Consider the following 17,926-nt stretch of genomic DNA (forward strand, 5'->3'; position numbering starts at 1 on the left):
AATCTGTAACTGTTAAGATACTGTTTTCTATTTTTTTTTCAAGCTACATGTTAGCATTATGTCTTCTGAGTTCTTGCTTATTTTTAAATATCTTTCTTTCCTGTGGCCTGCACTTAGAAAGGACAACTTGGCAAGTAATGCCATTGGGGGATAATTTTTCTTGCTTCAAAACTCTAGAAATGGATCTGTTATTTTTCTGCCGTTTACCATTTGAAAGAAGTAAGGGCTAAATAGATTTTTATGAAATTAAAAAGTGTTTGTTTGGATGCTTTCTTTTTTTTTCTTTACCATCCTAACTCCATTTATTTTTTTCTGGACATACTACAATATGGGTCTCTAGGATGTTTTTATGCTCAAAAATTACTGAGCCTTCTGATCTTTATGTTGGTCTTTTATTTAGCATAGGAACATTGTATTTCATTCAATCCTTCATTATTGCTTCTGCTTTAGACATTGTGCGTTCGCCCATAGTAACTGCTATTAATTTCTGGTTGCATTGTCATTTTCTGTCTTTCATAATTATGAATTTTTACTCACTACTTCTTTTTCTCGTGTTATTTTTCCTCTGGATTATTCAGAAATTTATCTAGCTTGCTTTCCACACAGGGATTTTATTTCTATTATTTTGTCAATTTTATTGTTTATTACCTTCAATATGTACTTTAGTATTACCTTTGTGATCTTATCTCACTTTTTTTAAATAATATTTTTTATTATATTATTTTAGTCACCATACAGTACATCCTTAGTTTTTGATGTAAAGTTCCAGGATTCATTGTTTGTGTATAACACCCAGTGCACCATGTAATACGTGCCCTCCTTAATATCCATCACTGGCCTATCCCATTCCCCCACCCTCCTCCCCTCTGAAGCCCTCAGTTTGTTTCCCAGAGTCCATAGTCTCTCATGGTTCATTCCCCCTTCTTGATATCACACCCTTCTTATCAGAAGTCCTCTTCAGAGGGGCGCCTGGGTGGCTCAGTCGTTAAGCGTCTGCCTTCGGCTCAGGGCGTGATCCCGGCGTTCTGGGATCGAGCCCCACATCAGGCTCCTCCTCTGGGAGCCTGCTTCTTCCTCTCCTTCCCCACCCCAAACTCAGGCTGCCTCCTGAGGCTCCATCCCAGCCAAGAACAACTGGTTACTAAGGGAGAGAGCGGCAAGCCTGGGATTTAATTCCCGAAGCCACAGTCCCCAGCAGTTGAGAGACTTCTAAGAAATGTAGCCAGTCATGCCCAAGATTGCACAGCGAGCTTCTTTACTTTGTCTTTGGCAAACAACTGCATGTGTTTAGGAAGAAGCTGAGGGTCATACCAATATTAGAGCAGACATCAGAACCCGAAAGTCAATGTTTACTAGGCATGTGATGTTTGTCTATATGACACACACATTAACTCCTCTGGGACAGGGCCTGCACTGGGATTTGCATACCCAGGGCCCAGCACCTGTTCTTAGTATGTGTCCAATGCGTGTCTAGCAAAGTCAGACCTTCCTCAAGACACTTTCTCTAAAGCCTGCTTGCTCATCAGTCATCAGCATCCTAGGCTTTATTTCCAATAATATTCCTCGTGTTGATTTTCAGAGTGATGCTGGGGTCTCCTTTTCATCCTTTGGCCAAGAACTTTTTAAAGTCTTATGCTAGTATTTCCTGACGCATCAGGAACTCTGAGCATCTTCTTGGGATATTTCACTCACGGCACCGTAAGAAGCTGATGGCACTTCAGAGGCAGGAAAGAGGAGAAACTGCAGGTGCAGGGATGAGGCCACACCCCCCCCAAATCCTTCATGCCAAGACATGCCAGGTCAGGTGAGGATAAAAATGGGGAAAAAACACGGGAAAGTCCAGATACTGATTTTGTCAAAGCTCTAAGGGAAAAGGTCATCTAAACAAGAAACCACAAGTCAGCCACTCTGGAGACAGATTTGAAATTACCAGGCTCCTGGACACAACACCTCCTCTAAGATCTCCTTCTTTATGGCCAATAATTAGTTGTAAATAAGTGGAAAAATACAAGCCTTGACATCTGAACACAAGGGTTTTACTCCCCAAGCTTTCCCACTGCATCTAGAGAAGCCAGCTCGCTGGGGGCCGGTCAGCTGCAATGGTATATATAATATAACCATTTGCGTGAAGAGTTGTATATATACGTGGAGGCAATGGTATATATAATATAACCATTTGCGTGAAGAGTTGTATATATACGTGGAGGTCGTACCCTGGACAACCACAGGTGGCAACATTGTATTCCAGTGTTTGCTATTGTCCTTCCGGGATTCTAGGTTCTTGTCATAGCACTGGGCAGCTGGGAATCCCCAATATTACATTAGGTAAAATTGTAAGTGGGCTCTCCGTTTTTAAACCAGCCTGGTTAATACTTGACAGGTGGCAGTGTTGGAAGGCTGCCTTCTGAGAGTGAGTTTACAAGAACACCGCAGGCACCCTCTGCAGAAGTATTTGTGCTAAATTCACAATCACTTTATTATTTTTTTTTCTTTAGTGTCTGCTGTAGTTTACATCTGTTTGCCCCATGAGTCCACTCGTAAAACAAGAGTAGAATTAACAGTTTGTGAGGATTCGTAGGGACTTTATATGTTTGTGAAAATGAAACTAATTCAGCCTAACTCCAGTGTAACTGCCACTGCACGCCGCGCACAGTGCCCTGCATCCCAGTGGGTTCCGCTCACGGTTGTTGACTGACTGATAAACACGTTCCAGGGTTCTAATTGGCCGAGGCCTCCCTGACTGCTCGGATGATACGGCGCTTTGGGTGGAAGATCCAGCCTACATCACTCAGAAACCAGCAGAAGAAAACTACACAAAAAAGATGGGTTTGCATGGGTAAAACTTTCCTGATGTCAAAGCCTATGCCAGCCTAGGCTAGGCCGCCCTGGGCTGGAGGCTGCGGCCATGGGACGATGCACGCAGACCAGTGAGGGTGGGCCAAGAACACGAACCCAGCCGGAGGACCAGGAGCCACCGGGGGGAGTCCAGACAGGGCAAATTCAGTTCATACAAGGGAGGGCACTCGAACTCCCCCAACTCATCGAGCAACTTTGGGCCAAGCCAGACACTGGAAATGGGGAGATAAAAAGCACATTAAAAATGTTTTTTCAGTAGGGTAATAGACAAATATATAATTATGAGACTGCACGCCAAGTGCTATTTGAGAGCTACATACAGGAAAATGCCTCGGAGGGCCACTGAGCACACCGGGCAGTTGCGGGGGGGAGCGGAGTTCAGGAAGGCTTTCCTGAGCTGAGATTTATGTGTAAAAATCGGATCCTGGTGAAGATGCCAGGGGAGCCTGAGCAGGAGAGCAAGAGGACGGGTGTAGGGGAAAGCCAGGACAGCGTGAATGGCCTTGTAACAGCTAGCTCCCACGTGCACTCGTTGTGCGGTTCGTGAACGGCCTCTAGAAACTGCTAGGCCTCTCTGCAGTATCTGGAATAGCCTGTCATGTTCACCTTGAGACTCTCTCTTCTCTTGGTCTCTGCATCACCCACTCTTTCCAGGTCTCCCCCTTCTGTGGGCGACCCCTCATCCCCTACGCCCCTGTCAGGGTGGGGTACCCCCAAGGACCCTCCAAGCCCTCTTCTCCATCTATGACTTGTCCCTTGGTGATCTCATTCAGAGCCCTATTTTTAATTTTTTAAAATATTTTATTTATTTATTTGAGCAGGGGGGAGGGGCAAAAGGAGAGGGAGAAGCCAACTGAGCAGGAGCCCGATGCAGGACTCGATCTCAGGACCCTGGCATCATGACTTGAGCTGAAGGCAGACACTTAACTGACTGAGCCACCGAGGTGCCCCCAAAACCTTATCTTTTAAAGCTATGTTTAGGTTGATGAATTCTCAGTCCTTCCAGCCTGACCTCTCCCCTGAATTCCACATGTTGGAAGGTGGAGGAGAGAGAGACAGTAAAGTATCCCCCAAACTGAGATGGCACTTTGAGACCAGAAAACAAAACAGGCCATTCCACCCAGTTTACACAGAGTTTTTTATTCAGGGTAACTTACTGACTGGGGGAATCGGGCAGACGGCAATCCATAGTCATGCCATGCAAAATCCAGACCTGAGCCCCAGATTTTAAAGAGCAGGGGACACAGGGAAGAAAGGGCATTGTAGTGTGATCAAAGGATTTGCACCAACTCAAAGGGCTTGCGTGTACCTAAGTGACAGCTAATCTTTAATTAGATCTCGTGGCACCACCTGTGCATTGGGACGGGAAAAGACCATGCTATCTCTGACAGATTCAGGGGAGGCCAACGCAAGCCTCCGCCCATCCTGGCCCTGGCCGGCATTTCTAAGGTATATATGTTCACTTCCAAGGTGCCTGGAACATGTAGCCCAAGAGAGGTCACTGAGCAAACGTGAACAAGATGGAGGACCAAAGATGGAGTCAGTACTGTCAGTATTCCTACACCATGTTCTCAAGTCCTGCTGTGGAATTCACATCTTTACTCACACCTCAAGCTTAATGTGGTGAATACAGAATCCACTGTCTTTGACTCTCCCAACTGTGCTTCTCCAAGTCTTCTCATTTCAATAAATAGTACCACTAACCACTCCGTTGCTTAAATAAAAAACCCAGGAGACATCCTATTTCCCCCTTACCCTCGTAGCCCACATCTGAACCAAAAACAATTCTCCTGGCTCAACTCCAAAATAAATCCTCATTTTATGTAATTTATTTATTTTTTAAAAGATTTGATTTATTTATTTGAGAGAGAGAGAGAGATAGCAAGAGAGAGAGTATGAGCAAAGGTGGGGTGAGGCGGGGAGAGGGAGAAGCAGGCTCCTCACTGAGCAGGGATCCTGACACGGAACTCGATCCCAGGACCCTGAGATCATGACCTAAGCCAAAGGCAGATGTTTAACCACCTGAGCCACCCAGGCACCCCTAAATCCTCATTTTAAATGCTTCTTGGCATTGCAACTTCTAAATCTCTGGTTGGAGAACTATCGCTTCTTGTTTGAACCACTGCAGTAGCTTCCTTTAGGTATTCATTCTCAATGCTTAGGATTTTTTTCATATTTTATTCAGCTTTCAAAGCAAAATCAAACAAAATTTTTCCTCCTGAAATGACTAAATGATTCCCCTTTGCAATGAGCCTAAAATCCAAACTTCTTGTCACAGCCTGCAAGCCCCTTGTCACCTCGCTGCCTTGTCCGTCCCCTTCTCTCTCTCTTCAATTTCTAATGTTTCAGACCCCTTCTGTCCTCAGGCACACCAGACCCTTTCTAGTCTCAGGGCCTCTGCACTCACTGTTCCTTTTGCTTAAAGTGCTCTTCTTCAGGACCCTGGAATGCTACCTCCTCTCCTTCAGGGTTCAGCTCGAATGCCCCCCTCCAGAAAGCTCTTTTCTGACCATCTGAGGCTCAGCAATCATCCCCCAACCCCCCTTCTCTCCCCCTTTTTATATTCCTCACAAATTGTGTTGCGGTCTGTCTTACTGGTTTGCCCACTCACTTATTTTCTCTCTTTCCTTTTGAGAGAAGAGGGACTTTGATTTGCTCACCTCTGAATCCCTAGTGCCTCCACTAGAGTGTGACATGTAGCATGGGCCCAGTAAATATTTGCCAGTGATTCTGTGAATGTCTGAACTAAGGGTGATCGGCTGTGAGGAGCCCTGAGCAAGAGCTCCCCTGGTCCAGGATGGTCGGCACTGTATCGTGAGGGGCTGGACCCCTCAATCGGATTGGCTCATTGTGATTGGAGGCACTTGGGAGTAAGGCTGTCAGCGCAGGGGAGGTGGAAGCAGAGCTAGAAGTTATACGCAAGTAATGAATCATGGAACTTTACATCAAAAACTAGGGATGTACTGTATGGTGACTAACATAATATAATAAAAAATATTATTGAAAAAATAAAATAAAAATTTTAAAAATCTCAATAAAATAATTTAAGTTCTCTTTCTTAAAAAAAAAAAAGAAGAAGTGATGTCGCTATACTTGTGGCCCATTAGAGTGGGGGCAGCAGAAATGAGCTGCTGGGGAGACAGCAAAATTCTCGGATTGCCAAAGCACTGCAGAGCCTGGAATGTCAAATGATTTTCTGGGCGGCCTCCCCCTGCAGCTCGCAAGATGGTTGCCTGCTCTTCCACGCTTCAGTGTTAACTGCATTAGCCTGAGTGTGTCTCTATTCCTTACACTTTGCAAGGGACTAACTAATGGAAGTTCTTTATTATACTTTCACTTTGGCTAAAAGCATGCCTGGATGTAGAGGGAGGGAGAGACTTGTCCAAGATTGCAGGGCTGAGTTAGGGCTCGAACTTTTCCACTGATTCAGTTGCCTCCATCTGTCGTAGGAGATCGGAAGGAAACGAACCACCCCGAGAAAGAATCTCTTATCCTTTAGGCAATTCACCTGGAAGCTGGATGACCACCTATAGGGAATGCCATAGCGGGGGTCCATGCTTTGGAGTCACAGGAACTAGACTACATTGGCTCCTTAGAAAAATTCAAATCCTGAGATGCCTGGGTGGCTCAGTCAGTGAAGCGTCTGCCCTTGGCTCAGGTCATGATCCCAGGCTCCTGAGATCCAGCCCCACATGGGGCTCCCTGCTCCACGTGGAACCTGCTTCTCCCTCTGCCTCTGCCTGCCACTTTCCCTGCTTGTGCGCTCTCTCTGTCTCTCTGTCAAATAAATAAATAAAATCTTAAAAAAAAAAATCAAATCCTGAGAATCCACGATGCCATATTAGAACAGGGAAAGCACGGGTATGACTTGAGGTGTCTCTCCTCACACTGGGTTTTCCTTCCCACAGTGCTGTGGAAGGCTCATTCATTTGGAGATCTTGGGATGGTAATTCCTCTTCAGGAATTTTAGTCATCACAACATTCCCCTAGTTCAACTTCCATTCGGGCCTAAAGTTCACAGGTTTCTTTATCATCTGCATTTTCTGCTGTGACTCTCCTGGTCAATGAAGCTTTGAACTTATGATCCAGTAAACTCTTAGTGACCAGGAGAAGCTACAGTTCCTGGGACTTGCCTTCCCCATTAACAATGCAATAGTCCTTTGAAAAGGATGTGGCCGCTACAGCACCGGTAGGGTCCCTCCTCGTGAGGTAATTCTGTGTTTTCATAGGGACAGTGACCCCGCATCATGAGAAAGTGATTGGTACCTCACATAGGCCAGTCTCAGCCTAGAATTCGAATTAAATCTCAGAGTGCTGTGATACTGGCTTCCCTCAGAAAGGGCAAACCGTGTCTGACTCGCTCTAACCCTACCGTTGCTCAAAGATCCCCATCGTGACACACAATATCCCTTTCATCATAGTAAGCTATAAAATCTGGAGTGCAAAAAGTCAAAAAAATTTGTTCCCAGGTATTTTTTTTTTTTCTCATGAAGTCACTGAGAATCACAGGCAAAATATTTGGAACTCGCTATGATGTATTTCAAAGTCTCCACCACCGGCTATGGGGGGTTGTATCCTAGATATACTTCTGCTATTTCAGAGGATCCGTGGTGCCCAGAGGTTGACATCCCACCAAATGCAGCAAAGCATCTGGAGAGTTCTTCTTTGCATGGCTTTGAACATGTAGACGCATACTCCTGAGAAATTTCCACAAGCAAACCATCACATGCTAACCTGGGGAAGGCCCAGGTGGGGCCCATCACCGCATAGCCCAAGCACTAGATAGGAGAAATCGGAGTCGTGCACTTGGATATTCTCTATTTCTCCTGATACCCACAAAAGAAGAAATGGGCAAACCAGGTCATAGAAGGCTGTACTTTCAGATCAGCTTTCTTATGGAGGGTATCATACCTTACAGGGCTATATAAGAACTTTGTATAAGTCAGACCATCCATGAAATTATTTAAAAAGAAAAAAACCCAGTCTTAAAGAAACCAAGTAGGACAATATAATATTAATTTTAAAAAAAGATCTAACATGGGCCTAGAAATGGACTTCAAATTAATGGCACTATTCCGTGAATCAGATCCTGTTGTTGGTAAGCATATTCACTGCCTTGAAGGCTTTTTGAACTAGTTTATAAAGCTAATAGGTACTGGTCTACCTGGAAATTTGGAGGTGCTACTTTGCCCAAAGGGACAGAATGAAGGACATAGAATATCTGTCCCCCTGGGATTCTTTCTAGACATCTATGAAGCCACTAAATTCAAAATGAAAGCAAGAGAAAAATACCAAATTGCATACATTCCATTAACATTTACTGATCAAGTACCTCCGAGGATCAGTCAAAAAAGGAGCCACGTATGCCGTGCCCCCACCCTAATCCCTGCCCCACCCCTACAGTGTGTTTCAATAAAAGTCCCCAAAGAAGCCGAGAGTAGAGACCATGAATGCTGTGCAGTAGTCATTCAGTGAAAACCCAAATTAGCCCTAATTATATTCTGGCTTGCTGTGGTGCAGCCAGTGTGACTTCACGAGGGAAAATGGCATCCGTGGCACTAGGTGGCATCATTCTGACACATTTACAGACCATTAGCCAGCGCTAATATCATTTCAAAGGGCTGGCGTCAAAGTGGGGAGGGCACCCGAGGAGCGCCACTCAGTCCTGTGTGATCTGTGAGTGAAAACTGGGGGCACCCAGTGGAGAGGAAGGGCTTGCACGAGGGTTGGGGGTTCCTGCCTAGCTTACCTGGCTCCCTCAATGTAGGTCATTCGGGGCAGGTTGTGTCCTCAGGCATACAAAAAGCTTCTAGAAACATCTCCTTTTGGGGGGGGGGCAGGGCACGGGTCTTGTCAGTAAATGCCCTTGCCTCATTAGCCCATAGAAAGATGGAAGTTCTTCCTCAGTGTCTGAGACTAATGGCCACGTGATGCAGATGCTTCCTGGGTAAAAGTGTAGTTTCTTTCCATAATTGGAGTTTCAGAAGTAGGCCCCCTTAGCCCAGCAGGCTTCTACCAGGGGGAGGTGGGCAGGTTGACTGTGACCTAAAGGAGATGCTAGACTGGTGGGGAATTCAAAAAACATTCACGTTTCGGAGAACTAGGGCAGGAGAATCTGCCACTCACAGTATGGTCCATGACCAGCAAGCAGGGCATCCCTGGGGACTTGGACATGCAGAGTCTCAGGCCACAGCTCTTGTAAGTCAGAATCTACATTTCAGTAAGGTCCCCTGGTGATTCCTGTGCATATTAGCATTTAAAAAGCACTGATCTGGTGTATACTCCTGACCCAAAGGATGCTTTTTAAGAGAAGGGGATTTTTTAAAATGAATTTCTACACTCAGAGCTCTTGGACTTTCTTGGACCCAGATCTCCACCAAATCTCTTCTATCTGCCTTATGTCCTCTTTGACCAATCTATCTCTCTACCTCCTTCTACACACCCAGCTCATACACGCTGCCTTCATGGCCCGCTGGATCTTGCCAGCAGCAGGCCCATTCTGCAGTTAAAGAAGTCAAAAAGTAGAAAAAGCACCCAATTTAGATCATACAACTGAATCCAGACCTTGCTTCTGCAGAAGCCTGAAAAGTAAGTCCATTTCTCTAATAACATCCTGGATGCTTTCCTGGATGCAGAGATGTAATCGTTTATGCAAAAGAACTTTATGAGGTGTAAAGCATTAAAGATAAACCTAAGGTCATGTTCCCCAAGGGGTTATTTTTGAACATATGCTATTCATAAAGGGGGCAGTACTGTGCAAAGGTTAAGGGTGTGGGCTCAGAGCAGATTGCTGGGGTTCCAGTCCTAGAGCTACCACTTCCTGGTTTGAACACATTTGACTCCGTTTCCTCATTTGTCATGGTACCTACTTACTACCATGATAGGTAATAAGTAATAGGACCATTTGAGGAGTGAAAGAGTTAATGTCCACGATGTACCTAAACACACCTTATAAATGATTACTATTTGTCCATGAATGTCCACAACATCTGTAAATATCAGCAATGATTACTGCTAAGTGTGAGTAACTTTGCATCTGAGAACTTTATATATGTATCATCTATAAGGGAAACATAGAGACATAGAATAAACGAACAGAAAACAAAAACTCAGAGGCATTTGGGAGCAGGGGAAAGAGAAGGAGAGAAACAGACAGAAATCCAGAGCTACGAATGCATAGAGTATTACATAGACTAAGCAAGAAGCAGCCCTGGGTAGATAAAAAGGTAGACTTTATATTATTCCAGAAAAATAATCATGGGGGTTATCACTGCAAATGATTATTTGTCATAGTTCAGAGCCAACAGAGACTAGAGTCCTATGTCAGGTGCTTGGCCACCTGCAGGGACAGAATTGACATTATTGTGCATGGAGGCTAATTCTGCATATTACATGAATAAGTGATCATACCACGCCCTTACATAAAGAAGCCCAAGTTAAAGAGACCATGGTTTTATGCAACACAATGAAATTACAGAAATGTATTGAAATGCACTTACCATAGATCTCCAGAAAGAGCACTTCATGCCATCCCTTTTTGTTTGGCTTTTGGTCACTAAACCAGAGCCCTGCCCTTAACAGTTCTGTCCCTGCCACGTAAAAGACCCCAAGATTCTGTTATACCCTGCCACGACCCTTTTTCTGCAGCCCCGGGAGTCCCCATTCCAGTCGTTGCTCACATCGGCTCACATAGTCATGGTCCTCTTTCTTGGGACCTTCTATCTAGTCTCCTTGGAGGGGGTGTTTAATGTGTCCCTGGATTGCTATTTTCTAGACAGCTAGCTCTCCCTTTGCTTTCTCACACTCTTTACGCTCTTTGCTCCCTATGCTTGTATCCTGACCTGGTCCAGATATAGGGCTTCTGCTCTGGGGTGGCTGAGGCAGCCCCCCTCCAGTTCTTCTGCAATCACCCTGTGCTCGTGGCCATCATGTTAAAGACTGCACTCTTGAAAGATGATCCTTCTTGTACATAGAACCCTTCTTTTCACTTCTGAGGTTCTCGTCCCTTCCCCCGTCCTGACGGTGTCCTCTGTCGAGCCCAACACCCCACCTAGGTACTCCTTTCTACTACCATTTGTCTGACTTGCTGTCTGAAATCCTGCCATCAGATATTCTTACTGTGAATGCCTCTCAGAGGACTACCCTTAATTAAGCCATTAATGAACATGTGGGGGAGGTTAGCGAAAGGGGATCCAACACCTTACGGTGTTTAAAATTTGACCGGATGGAACAGAATGGTACAGTGTGAGGAAGTTCTTCTTGGAACAAATGTCACCTCGGCATGAGAGAAAGTAGGTGGGCTCTTGAGTCAGGACTTAATTCTTGGGAGGCTGCCTTTTGCAGTAAATGAGATATAATGAGACGGTATTCTGAGAAAGCTTCATTCTGCCTCAGTCATTCTCGGATGTTAATTATACCAGCAAGATCATTTCCAGTGTTCTTTTAAAATAATTATACATACGAAATTCCACAGATTTGTGTTTGAAGTATTCAAATCTTCCTGAAGTCCAAAAGACTGCACAGTTTCACTGAAAATTCAGTCATCGTCCTTGTCCACTGACACCAGAGTGCTGGATTGAGTGGTATTAAAACATGTGCTCTGGGGCACCTGGGTGGCTCCGTCGGTGAAGCGTCTGATTTCAGCTCAGGTCGGATCTCAGGGTCCTGGGCTCGAGTCCCCTGTCACTGGGTTCCCCATTCAGCGGAGAGCCTGCTTCTCTCTCTCCCTTTGCCACTCCCCCTGCTTGTGCTCTCTCTCTCTCAAATAAATAAATAAAATCTTTAAAAAACAAACAAACAAAGGCGCCTGGGTGGCTCAGTCATTAAACGTCTGCCTTCGGCTCAGGGCGTGATCCTGGCGTTCTGGGATCGAGCCCCACATCAGGCTCCTCTGCTGGGAGTCTGCTTCTTCCTCTCCCACTCCCCCTGCTTGTGTTCCCTCTCTCGCTGGCTGTCTCTCTCACTGGCTGTCTCTGTGTCAAATAAATAAATAAAATCTTTAAAAAAACAAACAAACAAAAATGTGCTTTGGCAAGGAGTAATTTAGTGACATTTGCAAGCATTTTCCCACAAAAGTTCTGGGAGACAGTTTTGGATCTGCTGGTCCAACATGTGCAGTAATGTGCTCAGAGGGAATTTAAAATAGTCAGCTAATAAAAATGATGGGGATAAATGATTCTTTTTCTTCCTCCCATTCATGAAAATCCTTTCTCTGAGTGCACTCAGGGTATGTAGAGTAGAGACTCACGAACACAAGGAAAGGAACAGAGGATGAAACTGATGAGTGGCCTCTCCTTTGATTCTTAAACAATCTCCAATATCCATTGATTACAAGCACATTCGCACGTCCATTTCAAGGTATCAGTGTGGTTTTTTTATTTCATTCACATGCGTGCCCTCCCTGTCTCTCTGCTACTCCCTATCTCTGACTCTCTTGAATTATTTAATGTTTTTCCCCAGTTAATCTAAATTAGAGGGTTTTTTTTTAAGGGGGGGATGGGAAGACACTAAAAATAGTCACTGAAGCCAGGATATATTACACCAACTGCTTTTGCCTCTGGTGGTTACTGGAGTTTCCTTTGTTGTCTTGTTTGATTGTTTCATTTATATGGCAGGTTAGACAGCAACAGACTTCTGTTATTGCCTTTTCTCAGTGGCGGATTTTTTAGGCTCAGATCCCCCTGAGGCAGCCACTCCCCATCCGCAGCTGGTGACAAGAGGTGCTGTTGCTCTCAGTACTTACACCTACTGGAGAAAGATCAACAGAGATGCTATTAAGTGGCATAGAGTGTCTCCATTTTTAACTGTTTAGGCTTTTGTTGAGAGACACATGCGTGCACATACGCCCACACACGCATACGACGCATACACAGAAATTGGCAAAAAAAAAAAAAAGAAAAAAAGAAAAAGAAAAAAAGGCTAAGAGAGAGAGATCATTGGACCAGTTGCACCTTCTAGATTCTTTCTGTCCTACTTCTGCCGCTGCTTGATTGCATTTTTCTTTGTTCTTGTCTTCCCATCCCCAAACTCTATCCTCTTCTTTAAGGATATTCTGATTTTTGCTGCTATTTTTCAATAAACAGAAATAATTTTCTGACCAAAATGCAACAGAAATACGTTAAAGTGAAGAAGACATTTGTAGGGCCAGGGTTTCGAAACACAGTGAGAGTCTAAGGATCAGAAATTCAATCCTCGAGGCTATGTTTTCAAGTTCTCCCAGGAACCTTGGGGTCATTAGTTCCTTTCTAACATTCCGTTACTCTTTTAGTTAATGCAGCCACAGAGTCATCCTTGGTGTAAAACTTGGAAGAGGAGATTTATGGAGGAAAAGGAAGTGAAACTTTATGAAATTAAACAGATGACATGGTTCTGATAATACTTGAGGTGATAAATTAGCACTACAAATTGCAAAGAGACCCGAAGGAATCTTCACAGTTAGGAGAGGGTTCCTGCCCTCCAGTCTTCAGGCACATGGGCTGCCCTCTTATTTCCACTTAAGTCCAGCCAGCAGAAAGCCAGGGTGCAGATCTCCAAGTACTCCCTGTTGTTTTTGGTGGTGGTTTTTATTTGTTGTTATGGGTACTAAAAGCAACGTAAGGTAAAGAAACGAAGGATTGGGGCGCCTGGGTGGCTCAGTCGTTAGGCGTCTGCCTTCGGCTCAGGGCGTGATCCCAGGTCCCTGGGATCGAGCCCCGCATCAGGCTTCTCCTCTAGGAGCCTGCTTCTTCCTTTCCCACTCCCCCTGCTTGTGTTTCCTCTCTCACTGGCTCTCTCTCTCTGTCAAATAAATACCACTCCCCCTGCTTGTGTTTCCTCTCTCACTGGCTCTCTCTCTCTGTCAAATAAATAAATAAAATCTTTAAAAAAAAAAAAAGATTAAGGAATATCACCTAGCCTTCAATTTAAGTCCAAAACCACTTCGATCACCTACGATGTACATAGCACTGAAGTATATATGCCCATACTCCAAAGGAAACATTCAGAAAATGTTAAAAAAGAGGGAGAACCCAGAGCAGGTACCTAAATTTAAAACCATAACAGAGAGCATGGCAAATGTCTTTTTTCTTTCTTTCTTTCTTTCTTTCTTTTTTTTTTTTAAGAGAGAGAGAGAGCACGGGAATGTGAGCAGGTGCCGGGGGCAGGGATGCAGAGGGAGAGGAAGAGAGAATCTTAAGCAGACTCCCCACTGAGGAGTGGTGCTGGATCTCACGAGCCAGAGATCATGACCTGAGGAGAAATCAAGAGTTGGACACTTAACCAACTGAGCCACCCGTGGGCCCCGAAAATGGCAAATGTCTTCAAGGAGATTTTAAGAGAAAGGCAATAGTCTGTCCTGTAATAACAATGCAAGTCACCAGGTGATGAAGAGGCCAGGTTAAGTGCTAAATAAGATCAAGTAGGCTGGAGTCATCAGAAATGGCCTGACCGTGGTGAAATTATCCTTGGGAATTGAAAAATGAGTAGGATTTGGACAAGTGTTATAGATAGAAGAAGCCATTATAAAATGTCTCCCTCTTTCCAAAACCACAAACTTAGGAGCTAACTTGGCTCTATCTTTTAGAAAATACCCAAAGTCGGGATGCCTGGGAGGCTCAGCCGGTTAAGCGTCTGCCTTCAGCTCAGGTCATGATCCTAAGGTCCTGGGATCGAGTCCTGCATCGGGCTCCTTGCTCAGCAGGGAACCTGCTTCTCCCTCTGCCTGCTGCTCCCCCTGCTTGTGTGCTCTCTCTCTCTCTCTGATTAAAAAGGGGAAAGGAAGAAAGGAAGAAAGAAAATGCCCAAAGTCCTGGCTATTTTCTCATTTGAATGAAACTGATAGGCTCCTATAAATATCATGAACTTACCCCCTGAGCAAACTGAAAATTTGTTGGTGTCATATCATAGAATAGCAGCATGAGGAAGGCCTTCAACATTCTGTGACTTCAATCTCATTTCTATTCTTGATTAGTCTAGAATGGGATTTCATTTTAAAACTGGGAATCCCTTTCACAAAAACATAATCTTGAGAACCCCCTGAGTAGTTTCTAAATCATTTTATCAATGTTGCATGGCACAGGAGAAGGAAATTTTAAAAATAAGATCTATTTCATTTAAGGAAATTCTATAATTCAAAATTGTCTGATACATTCCAATATAATATTTAATAATATTTGTGACACATAAGAGTTAATTTTTCCCCATTAAACACGTATGCATTATTTAATTTACTACTTAGTTATGTAAGAAAAAGCATTATTTGTGTACAAAATAATTTTTAAAAAATATTATGAATTTGGTTTGGGGGCATCTGTATTAAATATGAATTTAAAAATAACTGTTTTATAACATCAAAATCTTTTAAAAATGCTATTATAACTTCTTGTTTAGAATTTGTACACTTTATTCTAAAGTAATTGTTATTTTTAAGATATTTTTTTCTTGTGTTTCTAAAGGGAAAGATAATGCAGAAGGATGTGGGCTACTATTTGCATTGTGTGTTTGTAAATAACACATCTTGGATATGGATACTCTTTATTCCCAACAAATGAACAGCCAAATTGGCCATAATAAGTGCTGTGTTTGCAATTATGTGTTTTGCAGGACTGGAGACAAGGTAATGTGGGAACTCTGATCAGATAAATGTACCCCGTAGGTTCTGGGGAGCCTTTTCAGGAAGAGCTGGCACAGTGTGGTGTTGGGAGGAGGACCCTGGAGACAGGCACCTGGATTTAAATCCACCTTTCCCAAGGTCTAGCTGTGTGACCTTGAGCAAGTGACTTAACTTTTCTGTGCATCAGTTTCCTTATCTGTAAAATTGGGATAATAATAGTGCCCACCCACCCTGGGAGATTATTAAGAAAACTGAATTAATTGGTATTTTATTTTTTTATTATTTTTTAAAGATTTATTTATTTATTTCAGAAAGAGGGAGAGAGAGAAGAGAGGGGCAGAGGGAGAAGGAGAGAATTCCAAGCAGACTCCCCCACTGAGCGTGGAGCCTGATGCAGAGCTGATCCCATGACCATGAGATCATGACCTGAGCCGAAATCAAGAGTCAGCCGCTCAACCAACTGGGCCACCCAGTTGTATTTTCAAAACAATTAGAACAGTGGCCAGTATATGGTGCACACTATACAGATGTTAAATAATAATTTATATTCTCCTCACGAAGTTGTGCTAAAATTAAAACACTGGTGTGTTCTTTATGTTTATTACTTGTATAAATTATATCCTGATGTCTAAGTAAAAATGATTTTAAAATGTGTAATAGTTCACATATAAAATGTGGCTGGAACACATGCAGCCTCACAGAATCAATCAGTCAGCATGCAAATTATGTCCTTTTGTGCATGTGTTCAAGATCTTCCATCTTTAAGGGAAACCATTTAAATCATTATTTTTTAATTGAAATTGAAACTGACATCATTACCACCTTTTAAAACAGAAATTTCCTGGAACATCTTTACAAACCCCATGATTTGGAAAACTAGCCAACAATATACCTCTGGATCTGAAGGTGGCTCACGGTATCTTTGTAAAGCTTGCTTTGATTTTTGGCTCAATAGAGGAAAAAGTTTCAAGCCTGCATACTCTTAGGTTGCTTGTACAGCTGTGCAGGCTGTGCACTGCACATCTTCAGGGCGCCCGAGCCATTTCCTATGTGAATGTTGCCACCAAAGTGTAGACTGAGCAGCCCTGGGCGCCCCACTCCCTGTGTGATCTGTTAGGCCATTTGGGACCTATGTTGTCCTTCTGTCACATGGCAATCTTCCTTCCAATACTTGGAGATAGGGCTATTATACCCAGTCTTCTCTTTTCCAAGTTAAATACAATTACTTTCATCAGCCCTGCTTCATACGGCATGTTTCCAAATTCTAAATTTGTTCCTTCGACATCGACTGAGTCTTGACTCTGTCGGGTGGTGTGTGTGCCAGGCTGTGGTGATACCACACTGAGTAAGGTATAGCCTCTCCCCTCAAAGACCATCTATTCTTTGCCCCAGTTGGCTGCACCCCCCTTGTATTCTGCCTGGCACTCAACAACATTCTCGGTTGATGAAGTCTGGATAGCATCTTGCTTTCTTGGTTGCCACAGCCCAATGCCAAGTTGCTGAGCGTCCAGACTCCCACATTCTGTGCTGAGCCGTGTCTCTCTCTGCCTCACCTTTGGCACTTTGAGGTGTAGAGCTTTATTTCTGTCCGTGCTGAATTTCATATTCTGAGATTTAGTCTATCAAGCCCCAGTTATCAACATGTAAAATATATTCGATATGTTCATCGTCATTCCAAATAAAATGACATTTTAAGTCATCAATTAAGAATGTTAGCCAGAGCAGAGTCCCTGATGAGGCCCTGCCCCCCGGTTCCATTCCTACCCGTTACCCAGGTCCCTATGGCTTCTGTTTGTGTGCTGTTTATGTTTTATAAACTGTGGTCCTCAAACTTGTCCACGAAGCTCTCATGTGAGGCTTTTTCAAAGGTTTTCCCTGAGGTCTCGCTTTTATGTCAATTACATTTCCCTCATTTTTGATCTCAGGATCCTATCAAAGAAAGCACTGGACACTGTAGAAACTGCTTATTTTGGGTGACCCCGTGCTGGTTCTTAATGATCACTGCTACATTCCCCAGGATTCTTATGCCAGCCCTTTAGCAAAAAGTCCTGATGCTTCTGGAAGGAGTAATACTAGAATTAAGAGCCTTAGCCGGTTGTTCGCCAAATTTTCCTTTATTCCCCTTAAAACTTACCCTGGCAACTCCTGGTCATCCATTCTGGCATCCCCCTCTTGTTCGCTAAGATTCCTCTAAGATCAAGGATTACAAATTCAGCCATCTGAATTGCAAATCCTCTGTGCAAAGCTAAAGGCCATGGTACAACTCTCGGAAGCTGGCAAGAAACATCCCTTGCCTCAGACAGGATCATCCTAATTAATAATAATCACAATAATATTGTGCTTTGCATTTTATCCAGGGACACCTGAACAGCCGAATGCTTTATGAACACTATTTAATTAAGCCTTATGACAATCCCGTGAGGGGAACCTGGAAACTGAAAGATTGGTTTAATCTCTGTGTAGGTAAGGAGACCTGTCAGG

The sequence above is a fragment of the Ursus maritimus genome, unplaced genomic scaffold, assembly GCF_017311325.1.
Source record: "Ursus maritimus isolate PB19 unplaced genomic scaffold, ASM1731132v1 scaffold_29, whole genome shotgun sequence".
NCBI lineage: Eukaryota > Metazoa > Chordata > Mammalia > Carnivora > Ursidae > Ursus > Ursus maritimus.